This window comes from Elgaria multicarinata, chromosome 3 (genome assembly GCF_023053635.1).
Source record: "Elgaria multicarinata webbii isolate HBS135686 ecotype San Diego chromosome 3, rElgMul1.1.pri, whole genome shotgun sequence".
NCBI classification, from domain to species: Eukaryota; Metazoa; Chordata; class Lepidosauria; order Squamata; family Anguidae; genus Elgaria; species Elgaria multicarinata.
The window spans coordinates 57,195,053-57,208,196 of record NC_086173.1 but is presented as its reverse complement, the minus strand read 5'-3'; the positions used below and the strand labels follow the sequence as shown (position 1 = coordinate 57,208,196).

Genomic DNA, 13,144 nt, shown 5'->3' with positions numbered 1-13,144 from the left:
CTTGCACCCCTCTTCCAGAACAAAATGGTTACTTTGGACAAAGTGCTAGGGCAATGCCTGCAAAATATACATGTACACAAAAAGCCCTCCATTTCTTGTGTTTCTTAGTAACATGTACAACATAATTACCTGGACCATGAGTCACTTATCTAATTTGGAAAACACACCATGGACATAATATCTGATCCTCTCCTCCCTAGACATACAAAGAAATAAGGGGAGACCTTGTAACGAGCAAACATCTGTGGATCTCCTAAGCAAGCAGTATGGAGAGGTAGTTAATTCTCAACTATTCTGCTTATAAAACTGTGATGTAACTTAGAGTGTCATCAGACGAGCATTTTATCACATGCTCGTTACTGGCCACTCATGGCTTTTTGTGGTCCTTTGATGATGCTGTCCATCTCCCATGTATCTCCTGCCCCTTCTGATTGTTTTCACATCTCAAGCCACCCCTGAAATTCTGACTTTCTTCTGCTGTAGCAAAATGTGCCACCATTTCCTGCTGTGTGCAGGAGAAGCAGTGGGATAAAAATGCCCACTGAATGGGCCATGTGGTCATTGTTTATTTCCTCTTTCTTCCCTGTGCAAAGAAAGAGGAAGTACCGTGGGACAGAAACGGGGGGGGGGGGGGAGCGACGGCCAGAAATGCGATTTCCCCCCTATTTGATTAAGCTCTTTGTATGCACACAAAAGCTCAGTTTTTTGCCAGATACAAGAAGTTCCATTTCCTCTAATACTAGAGATACCTTGGGTTGTGTATTGTGGATCTCTTATTTTACACACAGTGCGTTAAAAACTCATTGAGAAAAACTGAGAACAGTTCATTACAGAAAAATGAGAAAATGTTAGAAATGTCTCTTTATAAAAACTAGTTCAAAACTACTAGACATTGCATATTCAATTTGGAAGGTTTTCATTTATAACAGTGGTTAATGTTTCAGCCTAGGTCAAAAGAATTAATGCCCTACCACAGAAGTACCAAAATTCTCCTAATACTTAAACTGTGCCAATATGATGACACACAATGTTAATAAACATTCCAGGTATTAAGGGAATAAAGTTGGCAGAATGTCCAGTATCTGTGAGGGAAGGGAAAGTTGTTGTTTTGGCTGGAATTAAAAACTCATAGGCAAGGTGACTGATATTGATAGACGACTGATTGAGATATAGGTAGGGATTTAAGGAAAGAAAAAGGCTAGCAAGAAGAAAGAATGAAGTACAGTATGTAAGATTTGAACTAGAGAAAAATAGTTTTCCAGTCAAGGTATGGTCAGGCAGCTGCTGATTACCTGGCATCACCTCCTTGCAGCTGGCCCCTCTTTTCCCAGGCCACAGGGCTGTTTTTGCTTCCTCCAATTGCTCCAATTGTGCTGCTGCCATTTCCTCCTCCTCTTCCCAGTGTGTACAGGGAGGTCCTGCCTACCCACCCCTCCATCACATGCAGACTTTTATAGAACAGAGGTGGGAGGACAAGAGAGAGGATCCAGGACCACACATCAAAACTGGGGAGCATGGGGCGTGCACAGAGTTCATGAAAACCTGAAGCTGGCCATGAGTTGAAATTAATTTCCTCATCTTTCTGACCATAACCAAAACACAATTGAACTGCATTTGTGTTGTACTTATAATAACGGGCATGAACTATAAATCCAATTGCATCAATCAAGCACAGCAATGAAATTGTATGCTGCTTTGCTGTTTTGACCTGAAAGGAAAGCTGGATGAAAATCGAGTTGATTGACATTTATGACTCTTGGATGTGTTTAATTTTATGAGTATGAAGATTGATCCACGATGTTTGATAATGTGGAGAAATCATGAACTTCGCAGTGGCTCAAATTTTTGCAGAGGAACATCCAACTCATCTAACAGAACATATATTGTTGATCGTTACAATAAATCCACAAAACTATAGAAATGAATGTTGCAACAAAATCTATATGGACACTGTGAAGGAGCAGGAGCCCAGTCAAAGAGGAGATGGATTTAAAACTTCAACTGTGAAGATCTGAGTGAGTTTGACATTAGTAGTCTTGCCTTTCCCTAATGCTAACATATGTTTGTGGTTGAGGCTAGGGAAGAGCAATTGCATCTCAGATTACAGCAGTGGGTGCAGGGATGATCACTGCATGAGGCTGGGAGGAATGCTGCTTGAGCTTCATAACCTTTGTACAATTGGGCTGGTGGGTGATGGGCATCCTTTCAGTAGTTAAACTCAACAGACAGATCTCTGTTGCTCTTGTAAGATCTTTCCAGACAAATTGCATTTTGTATAATAAATTAATTTGCACATGTCTTGAGGGCTTGCACCAAGCTGCCACATCTGTTGCAGGGGTACCGTATTTTCTCAGCTCTGAATGTGCTACAGTCTGTACTCATGTAGTTTTTCCTGGACAATCCACCTATTAATTTCTGCATTGAATGGGACTAGATGAGTATCTGGGAATTTTCTACTGGAAATTGTGAATGATCTGAATAGAAATGAATGCCATTTTTTTTATACTTTTGAAAAAGTTTTATTATTTTAAACATTATTTAGAGGTTGAACATTTTCCCCACAGTACTACTCTGGCCTTTAAATACAGTGGTAGTCACCCAGCAAGACGAAGGCTACATGTTCCCCTTCTCCAGCACTGAAGCACTCATGCCCTGCTTTTTCAAAGTACTACTGCTCCTTCCCTGGTCTGCAACACAGAATAAATACCACAAAATAAATACCACAAAATTGTTTTTGAATGGGATTTATTTTATTTCCATGCAGGACTGGCTCTACCACTAAGCAAACTGAGGTGGTCACTTCACACCGTAGATTTGGGGTGTTATGAAAGGGCAACAAATTGTGAGTTATTTTGTTATTATTGTATTGTTACTGTCAGGGATGGGGAGAGGTGCTTGTGAGTATTTTGTCTAGTTCTGGGCACCATATTTCAAGAAGGATGCAGACAAGCTGGAGGGGGTTCAGAGGAGGGCAAGAAGGATGATCAAGGGTCTGGGAACAAAGCCCTCTAGGGAGAGACTGAAAGAACTGGGCATGTTTAGCCTGGAGAAGAAAAGGCTGAGGGGAGACACAATAGCACTCTTCAAATACTTGAAAGGTTGTCCCACAGAGGAGGGCCAGGATCTCTTCTCGATCATCCCAAAGTGCAGGACATGGACTAATGGGATCAAGTTACAGGAAGCCAGATTCTGGCCGGACATTAGGAAAAACAATAAGCCTATGTGGCAGGGTTTTGCTATTTTATTGTTTTACTCTGTACAGCACCATGTACACTGATGGTGCTATATTAATTAATTATTAATAATAATAATGGAAGAGCAGTACAACAATGGAACCAATTACCTAGGGAGGTTGTGGGCTCTCCCACACTAGAGGCATTCAAGAGGCAGCTGGACAGCTATCTGTCAGGGATGCTTTAAGGTCGATTCCTGCATTGAGCAGGGGGTTGGACTTGATGGCCTTATAGGACCCTTCCAACTCTACTATTCTATGATTCTATGAGATTTTTCTGCTTCATGTGCCAAAATACCTTGGATGGTTTGGGGTATTATGTGCCTTGACTTGTGGTGGAGGTGGGGCAGGTGCCATTTGCTGTTTCATTTCAAGCAGAAAAATGTCTTGTGCTGGTCTTATTATCATGCCAGTTGCAAAGTTTACATTGTGCGTAAGGAACAAATTCAATAATCATTTGGAGAAGCCACTGAGAAGATGTCTTTGGGGCCGAATCTGGCCCACTGCTGGCCTCAGGCAAGAGTGGTATGGAAAAAGTGGCATCTCTGGCAACAGAACTTGCTGGGAAGTCCATTAGGCTAGGCTATCACCTGCTACTCCTTCCCAAAGTGAGCTTCCAGAAAAAGCTGAAGATGACAAAGGCTGATTTAAGGTGAATTCCATTCTCATCTTACACATGTGTTGTGTTTCTCCCTTAACTTGATAGTGGCCTGGTTTACACATCACAACAACTCAGTTTTTTAAAAAAATCCTGGGTTGTTGTGAATTAAATGAGTCAGAATGAGCGAGCATGCCTGATGGCTCCCACTGTGAGTGGGAGGGGCAAAACAACCCTGGGTTGTTTAGTGCTGTGTGTGAGCCAGGAACTCTGGGCTGGAGAGAGAGAGAGAGAGAGAGAGAGAGAGAGAGAGCGCCCAGGGTTGGAACCCAGAGTTAAAGATGATAGTATAATCTGGCTCTACAATCCTAATTAGGCACTCTGCCCACATACACTTCAGATGGGCATTTCCCTGGACATGAGTCGGAATCAGATACTGGACAAAATTATGAATTCTGAGAACTTTCCTAAAGCTCTTTTCACAAAGCCGAACTATGGGCAGCCTTTTCCTTTGTTAGCCCTTGACCAATTCGGTCAAAGGGTTGGCCAGGAAATTCAGATCATTACATACCACTTTCCACAGAATTATCAAAATGATGAACATACAATGTAATTGTAATTATTAATCAGCAGTAAAACTACACCCTTTACTATGCAACATACCATAGTTGGCTGGGTCACACATCAGGAAAAGCCTGTCTGAAACCTGTCATTAGCCCATAGAAAAAGCTGGAGCTGGCATTCCAAGAAGGTGTTAATGGTCGACAACAGAGGAACCCAGGAAAAATAATTAACACATGTCTAGGCATAATGAGTGTCTCTCTTCTTTGCGAGACATCACAAGATCCATTGTCTACAGCCAAGCCCTAAGATACAATCTTATCTGTTCAGATTCATTGAACAGGGACTCACAGAAAGGAGCTAAATCAGGTATTCCTCAGACCACAATACCCACCCAATGAAGAGAAAAATGGATCAATGGGGCCAAACTGGCACTTGAGAATAATCTACTACAGGACAGACCCAAAAGAGAAAGCAACATTTCCATCTCACATACCTTGGGTGGTAGGCCTGTACTTTCTTATAGACAATCAACCTCACTAGAAAGAACAGGCCACATATCAAGGACTCAAACCAAGATGCCAGCTCTATCCCTATATCTACTCTAGAAACACTCTTAAAGACACGACAGTGTTACCCAAGGGGCTCATTCACTTGTTCATCTTCCAATGTGCTATACACAATCTTTGATCACCCATGTCCTTCTGCATTCTACACATGGCAAACAGGCCAGTCTCTATGGAAAAGAATAAATGGGTACAAATCTGACATCAGAAATGGCAATACTCAGGAACCACTTTGAGAACATGTCAGGCTTCCAGGGCACTCTCCATCCCAGATCTTAAAGTGGCCATTGTAAAGTAAAGGGACATCAGGGAGCGATTAGAGCAAGAGATTGCTCAGTTAGAATTCATGATCAGGTTTAATTCTATCACCAGAGGCTTGAATCAGAATAATGAATTTTTACCACACTACATCTGTTAATTGATCTCGTGCTAGGATATTTGTTATTACTAATAGCTGTACTGTACATGGCCACTGTTAATAACGTGATTGTCAGCAGCACACCTTTCTGTACTGAATTTCCTTCTGACTTTGCTGCTTACAATTCTTTCTTCATCCCCTACCATATGTGCTGTAAAAATAATAATAATAATATATGCCCAGCCTGAAACTCTCCATTATATTAGATGCATTTGATCAAGTGACTATAGCCCACAAAAGCTTAAGTCAGAATAAATGTCTTTCGTGTGCCACAAGTTTGTTGTTTTCACTTCCTTGTGATACTTTTGCTGTGACCTGGAAGATTATTTGTTCAGGCCATAAGCAGAACATTTTATGCTAGTTTGGGAATGATAGAGCCATTGTATCAGTTAAAAATTATAACTGAAAGTGGTCTTTCCATATAGGATTTCAGAGTCCTGAAACTGAAGGCTCTGTCTAAACCTGTGATTGCCATCTCTCTGATATGTAGGAGTTCAAGAGGTCATGCAAAATCAACAGTGTGGCACTTGATGGTCAGAACAAATACTCCTCTAAACCTACCATAAATAACTACACAGCAACTATGCAGTCTACTGACTACATCCTGCATTTGGCTGCATCTATCAGCATGCAGCTTATGGAAAACCATTCTGTTGCATATTGTACTAGATGATTACACATCGCCACGAAACATCGCCCATTAATTTGTGCCCCCATGGATATACCCTAACTACTTGTACTAGCCACCTATGCAGCATTAGGGTGACCATATGAAAAGGAGGACAGGGCTCCTGTATCTTTAACAGTTGTATTGAAAAGGAAATTTCAGCAGGTGTCATTTGTATATATGGGGAATCTAGGGAAATTTCCTCTTCATCACAACAGTTAAAGTTGCAGGTGCCCTGCCCTCTTTTAAGCCTGGTCACTCTAGTATAGCTCCTGCACCTTTAACTGCTGTGATGAAGAGGGAATTTCATCAGGTTTTCCATATATACAAATGACACCTGCTGAAATTCCCTTTTCTATGCAACTGTTAAAGATACAGGAGCCCTGTCCTCCTTTTCATATGGTCACCCTATCTATGCAAGAGGATTATATGTGTGAATCTCACTGCAAAGTTTCAGGAGAAGGTTACGGTTATATGCTATCAGCACTAGGCTGCTGAAGAAACGAGAGGAGATGTGTGTGCTTTTCCGTCTCTGAGCTTTAACATGTTTTCCTTTGGGCAGACAGTTGAAAAAGACGAGAAGGAAGAGTAACAGAAGTCAACATCATCTTGATTGCTAATGTAACCATGATCCATCTCCCTTTAATGAGCCATTAGAATGTGATAAATATTCCTCAGCTGAGCATAACTTGAGTATTTGCTCTACAAATAGAAGTCAAAGAGAAGCAATTCCTCTTATTAGCTAGTTCCATGATTACATTTGATTTTAGAAATTGCATCCAGAACAGATCCCTTAATCATCCAGCTGAATTCCTCATCTTCGAGTTGCTAATCTGATTATGGATGCATTTTCCTGGTTCATCTCAGTTCTTCTCTATGCTTCGTTGCCCTCTGGATGGCTCTGTGTTAAGACCAATTTCATGCTTTTCTGGGCAATGGATAATTGGAAGACAGCATACCATTGTAGATACTGTAATATGAGACTAAAATGAAACAATGCCTCTCTGACTCTCACACATCCACATGGCTCACTAGTGCTGTAAGCAAAAGATGGCCAGTACTCTATGTGATTTTTTATTCTGAGAGATTCTTTCAAGGGAATAATGGCTAATCTGAAAAGCCCTAATACCTTGTTATAAGAACTAGTTCATCAAACCTTTAATCTCTCTCTCCCTCCATCTCTCTAACTATGTGGTGTCTGGCTGCCCTTGATCTGATGCGTTTGGTTGATTTTCAAGCTTGGCCTGTAACTCTCTACTTCATATTCAAAGATAGCCCCAGAGTTATCCCCTGTGGATTTTAATGTTTTGAATGGTTACAATTCCTTAAGTTATGCCCAGTGCCTCTTGGCATTACTAGAAGACTCCTAGAAATGGCATCAATCTCAAGCTACCCATTCTATGACTGATGAAGCTGTGCCAATGTATTAAGAGATGCCAGATCATGCAGTCAATCTCACAAATAATTTGGAGATTTCAGCTGAACACAACCAATTTAAACTCCAGATTCTAGAAGGAATTGACCTCACTTTGGATTCACATACCATCTCCAGCTCTTTCTCATGCCACAATCTGGAGTATGGTTCATTCATTGTTATATAGTCATAGAACTTGAACATTAAAAAGTACCCTACTGACTTCTCATTGTAAACTCCTAAAATGAAACTCCTGATTTATTTTAAAAGAGTACATCATTAAACCTATTTAGTTGCACAAACTTCCAGTCTTAATTTGAAGTGTTTTTAAAAGGAATCATGCCACATCCAAATCTAAATTTATTCTGCCTCCTCCTGCAATTGGCTCTTCTTATTCATTCCCTTACCAGAATAAAGAATCCTTTAGTACTTTATTTTCTTCCCACCAATGTACCTAAATGTCAAGCATTATGGAGGATTATTACAATCAAGTATTATTGTTGTCATTTCAAGTATACCCCTAACACTGTTTCCGAAAATCTCATGTGCCTGGGTAAGTTGTGTCAAGCAGACACCTTGACATAGAGGAAGTAAACAAAAATGCTCATAGGTTGTCTTCCTTGGTAAACAGGTGGGTTACTGTTCACCTGCAATAGGCAGGAAATTTTGGGATGCGCAAATGCCTAACTCTGTGCCTAGCACTACTTACGATTAAGCCATTGCAGGCATACCTTTCTATTTGGCCCATTAGATTCCCAGTAAGGATAAATCACCATGCCCAAAAGCACAGTTTCTACCAGTGTAGCAATCAGCAGTCATTTGCACTCGTATAGATTAGGGACCTCTACCCAATGTATGCATACAGAACTCCTGTTGTATCCAGTATTTTTGCATTAAACAATCATGGTTAAGATTAGACTTCCTCTAGCTCCTCTTTTGTACTCAGGCCTCCTTCCCTCACCTCACCAAGCCTTTCAAAGGCTACCCCAAAGGGGCTGAACTCTCTTCCCTCTGCCCCACCCCAAAGAACTACCACCGCTGCTGCATCGCTGCTCCATGGCTCTCTGCAAGGATCTTGTCCTTCCTGAACCCCTTCCTCTCCCCACTCCAGTTCCCTTTCAGTTCCATTGTTCTTATTTTAACTCCTGTTTTATAGCATGGGTTCAGAGGGACCTCTTGGGATGTTTTCATCATAGCCTTTATCCTTTGCCAGCGCTGGCATGCAATAGTCCAAAGCTCCTGGGAACGCGAAGTTCAGCTACACTAGTGTTGCCCCCTTGCCTTTTTTTCTGGGATTTTTCTAATTAATAGTCCACACAGCCATTTGAGGCCCAGGATGAAATTAGACAGGCACTGGGAATCTGCAAGGAATGCCCACTAGTATTCCAGTATTCAAACCAAATTCCTGAGTCACAGAAGACTGCTAAGAAGCAATCCTACCTGACCAACTTCACTTTGGAGTAGATAATAATGTGTTCTGGTTTTCCCTTCCTCTCTTTAATCCTACTTTATTATTTATTTATTTATTTATTTATTACATTTCTATACCGCCCAATAGACGGAGCTCTCTGGGCGGTTCACAAAAATTAAAAACATTCAAAGTATAAAACAACAGTATAAAACCATAATATAAAATGCAATATAAAAGCTCAACCAGATAAAAACAGCAGCAATGCAAAATTACAAATTTAAAACCATGTTATTTAAAATTTATAGATTGTTAAAATGTTGGGAGAATAAAAAGGTCTTCACCTGGCGTCTAAAAGCATATCATGTAGGTGCCAAGCGAACCTCCTTACTTTACCCATGTATCCTCAAGTAGCTGGTATTTACACACTGGTTTCTCCCTCTAACCCAAGGGCAGGGAACGTGTGGTCATCCAGATGTTGATGGACTGCAATTCCCATCTGTTCTCGTCAGTAATGACAATGGTGAGGAATGATGGCTGCTGGGATTCCTTTGCCAGATGGAAGACTATTCATTATGAGAAATATGATTTAGACTTAAATATGACATTATGATTGATTTAGACTTTTCACCCAAATGGCCCAAAGGTCTCTAAAGGCTTGAAACCAAGGGCCTTGCTAGACCTGCCGGGATAAGCCGGCAGGGAGGCGGGGCGACGGCGTGCAAACTTTAACGCGCGCCGCCCAGCCTCCTAGACGCACAACGCGCAGGGACGACGGAAGCCCTGCAGCGCCGGCCATTTTTTAAAAAGTTTAAAGGGGCCACGTGCGCCCGAAGACTGCGGAGAAGGTAAGGGTTTTTTATTAGTTAACCCCCCCCCCATCCGCTCCTGATCCCTTCCTGATCTTTCTCTCCCTCCATGTCCCGTGTGTCGTCTCCCCTCCTTTTCCCTCCGTGCGTGTGTCCTGTGTCATCTCCCCTCCTTTTCCCTCCGTGCGTGTGTGTGTGTGTCCTGTGTCATCTCCCCTCCTTTTCCCTCCGTGCGTGTGTCCTGTGTCATCTCCCCTCCTTTTCCCTCCGTGCGTGTGTCCTGTGTCATCTCCCCTCCTTTTCCCTCCGTGCGTGTGTCCTGTGTCATCTCCCCTCCTTTTCCCTCCGTGCGTGTGTGTGTGTGTGTGTGTGTCCTGTGTCGTCTCCCCTCCTTTTCCCTCCCGGGATCTCCCCGGCCGATGGGCACAGCGCTCAGCGCTGTGGCCAGTCCGCGGCTTTTTGTGGCTACTCGTGAGTAAGCGATTAGCCGCAAAAAGCCACGGAAGTCCCTAGACCTTCCCCAGCTCCGGCCTCAGGCCGGAGCTGGGGAAAAGGCGCGCCATAAGCGAATTCGCTTATGGCGCGTTGGAGAAGGCCTCAGCGCGGCCTGTCTCCGGATTCCCCTGTGCGTCATCTGGACGCACAGCAGGGAAGCCGGGACAGAAGGCGCGCTAAGGCCTCGTCTAGGAAGGCCCTTAGTGGTGTTAAGAATTTTATACAGGGCAGGGACAAACCCCCTAGAGCTCTGTGTGTGAGTTGTTACACTCTTTTCCAGAGGGGTGAGGTCTCTAGTGGCCTACCTCATGCCCTCTGGATTGCTTCACTTTAGATTTAACTATTTAGCTGCCACTCCTATCTAGGTTGTACACACGTGCTTTTATTCATGTTCTGTAATAAAATGTATACTCCATCATTATAAAGTCTGGTTCCTGTCTTGTGTAATTTCTGTGCCTTAGATCATAGGAAGCTGCCTTACACTGAGGCCTTAGCTAGACCTAAGGTTTATCCCGGGATCATCCCAGGGCCGTCCCTGCCTGTTCCCGGGATATCCTGTGTGTTATTTACATGAACAGGGATGACCCCGGGACGATCCCGGGATAAACCTTCGGTCTAGCTAAGGCCTGGATCAGATTATCTAGCCACTGACTGATACTGGCTGTCCGGGTTTCAGGCAGTTTTTCTTGCTCTACCTAGAGTTGTCACAGATTGAACCGGGATACTTCTTCCGCATTCAACACATTTACTATTGAGCTACAATCCCATTATGTGCAATGACTGCAAGTTAAAGGCCCTTGACACATGTTACTCAAGTACATATGCATAGACAGATGTAGATGAGGACATGTGATAACACAAGTCACCCATTAACTTTCTCATTTATAAAATTCTATAGGTTTTTGAGATCTTTGGTCATTTTTGCGGCTCTTCTCCAATGTTTCAAAGTGCTGAAGAAATTTAATCAGAACAGATGTAGTACGATCAGTGCTATAAAGTGAGGTAAAACAATATTTCTGGCCTTGTTTGCTTCCCCTTTGAATACATTTAAGGATTGTGTTAGCTTGTTATGCCAACATATGCTATTTAGATCTAAGGTTTTTTTGATTATGAAAAGCTTCTTCACTTGATCATTTTGACATGGATGCAATATGACTGAGGCATCATGGGTTGATTTGTTCGGCCTTCTGGCTGGGTTTGCAATTGGTCTGACATATTCAAACTATGAAAGCTATTCACAAGAGCAGTAACTGCGATCAAACACAACAAACTGACTTTTAATAGATTTTCTAAGGGTGGATGAACACTTGTGATGGAAGAAGCTTCATTTTTTACGCAATTAGCTGATGCTTGGCCACATACATACAAATTCACATCTAAAGTATAAGCATGCTGAAAATATGCAACCCCCAATTTCCTTATTGACTTCTCTTTACATTTTAGCGTGTTATTGGAGATCACCAGAAGTACATGCTCTGGCATATGTTTATAGTGTGATGCCAAGACCTGAATCCTCTGAAGTATTAAGTATATGCCCAAAACTGCCGTAAGCCACTGCTATGTCAAAGTGGTCACATAAATCAGTCTTACGATGGCAACCCTTTCTTTTGCCAAGATTTTAGAAGAGCAAATCCCAAAATACCTATAATAACAATAGGATGTTTAATGTGTTTTGAGGCTTAGGATTAATTCCACAAATACTTTGTCTTAAACACTTCACAATGAGCATGAAATATTATCAATCCCATTTTCATGCCTCGCTCTCCCCTAAACAGAATAGTGACATACAAAAGCAATGTACAGGAGGTCACTGAGCAATGACAACACCAGCAATAGAAACTAAGAGCCCCTTATGCCATGCTCTGGCTTTCTTGAATAGCCCAGATTCTCTCCTTTAAGACCCTTGTGAAATTATTTATAGGGCATTTACTCACATAGTCTGAAGGACATCAAATATTTCTAATTATATCCAGCCATGTCAAATGACAATTATGCCTTTACTCTAGTTTGCCAAACAATGCTTTACAGGGAAAGGTTAGCCAAAAATGCCTTGAGTGAAGAATGGCAGGGGCTGGTACTTGTGTCCATCTCACAGTATAAAAGAGTGCCTAGGACCCATCTGCCTTGTCCTTCCAAAGTTAATAGGTAAGTGCTGGGGGCAGCGGATTGTGGGGGTCTGGATGCTATTTAGCACCCCTAAATAGCACACATGACTGTGCCTTCCTACCACCTCTGCCATTAATGCATGAGGTTTGACTATGTCAGCGGGGATTTCAGATGTGTTCATTTGCTTGCAGTCAGTAATTCACCATTGGTAGACTTTTTAAAGCACCAGCAAGAAGAGATTTCCCCCTTTTTATTTTGCAGTATTGGCCAGTGTTGAGCCTGCATACTTCCCATTCTATTCATAAAGAGGTAAGACTGTGATTTCTACCCATTCTTGGAGAAGGGTGTATTCAGAGAAGGTCTCCTCTTGCATCTGAGCTGGGTTGCTCTGCCCCTTTGCTATTTCTGTTGTGCATTAAACATTTGGTGGATATTGTGTTCAGATTTTACTGCATGGTGTGGATAGTGACTGATCTCGAAATTCTGTTATGTGAAGCTTTATTAGCAAGAGCTCCTCCCCTTTATGCACGTACCAGTTATAGTGTTCAATTGCTCTCTCTGACAATATCGGTCATGCAAAATTTATATTGTAAAATCCTTAATCCTCACAGTGGACAAACAGTTGGAATTCAGGCGCGTACCACTTAATTAATGCCTATAATGGGATCTCTTTGGAAATGTTTAGTGGACCAGTAATAGTATGGTGTTTCAGTTTTCATTTATTTTTGATTGAGTTTTGGGAAATGATAGCAAAAAACAACAACACTTGCCTTTTCATTTATTTCTATTGTTAGCTACTGTAGTGTAATAACATTAGCAAGCCTTAACAAACCGGGGTAACATTTTCCAACCGGGTCTTTTCTAGAGTAG

The 13,144-nt window shown here is 42.0% G+C and overlaps 1 protein-coding gene across 2 annotated transcripts in view; it reads left to right on the top strand.

Moving 5' to 3' along the window:
• The window catches only part of LOC134394714 (myosin-1B), a 111,316-nt gene that overhangs the window by 76,763 nt on the left and 21,409 nt on the right, over nucleotides 1-13,144 (top strand). The window contains exon 1 of one of the 2 annotated variants that reach the window (XM_063120389.1): nucleotides 12,493-12,583. The exons of the other annotated variant lie outside the window; for it this stretch is intronic. The gene's annotated coding sequence lies outside the window, so the exon portion shown is untranslated. Of the gene's footprint in view, nucleotides 1-12,492; nucleotides 12,584-13,144 lie in introns of those variants that run through there. 2 annotated transcript variants of the gene reach the window in all.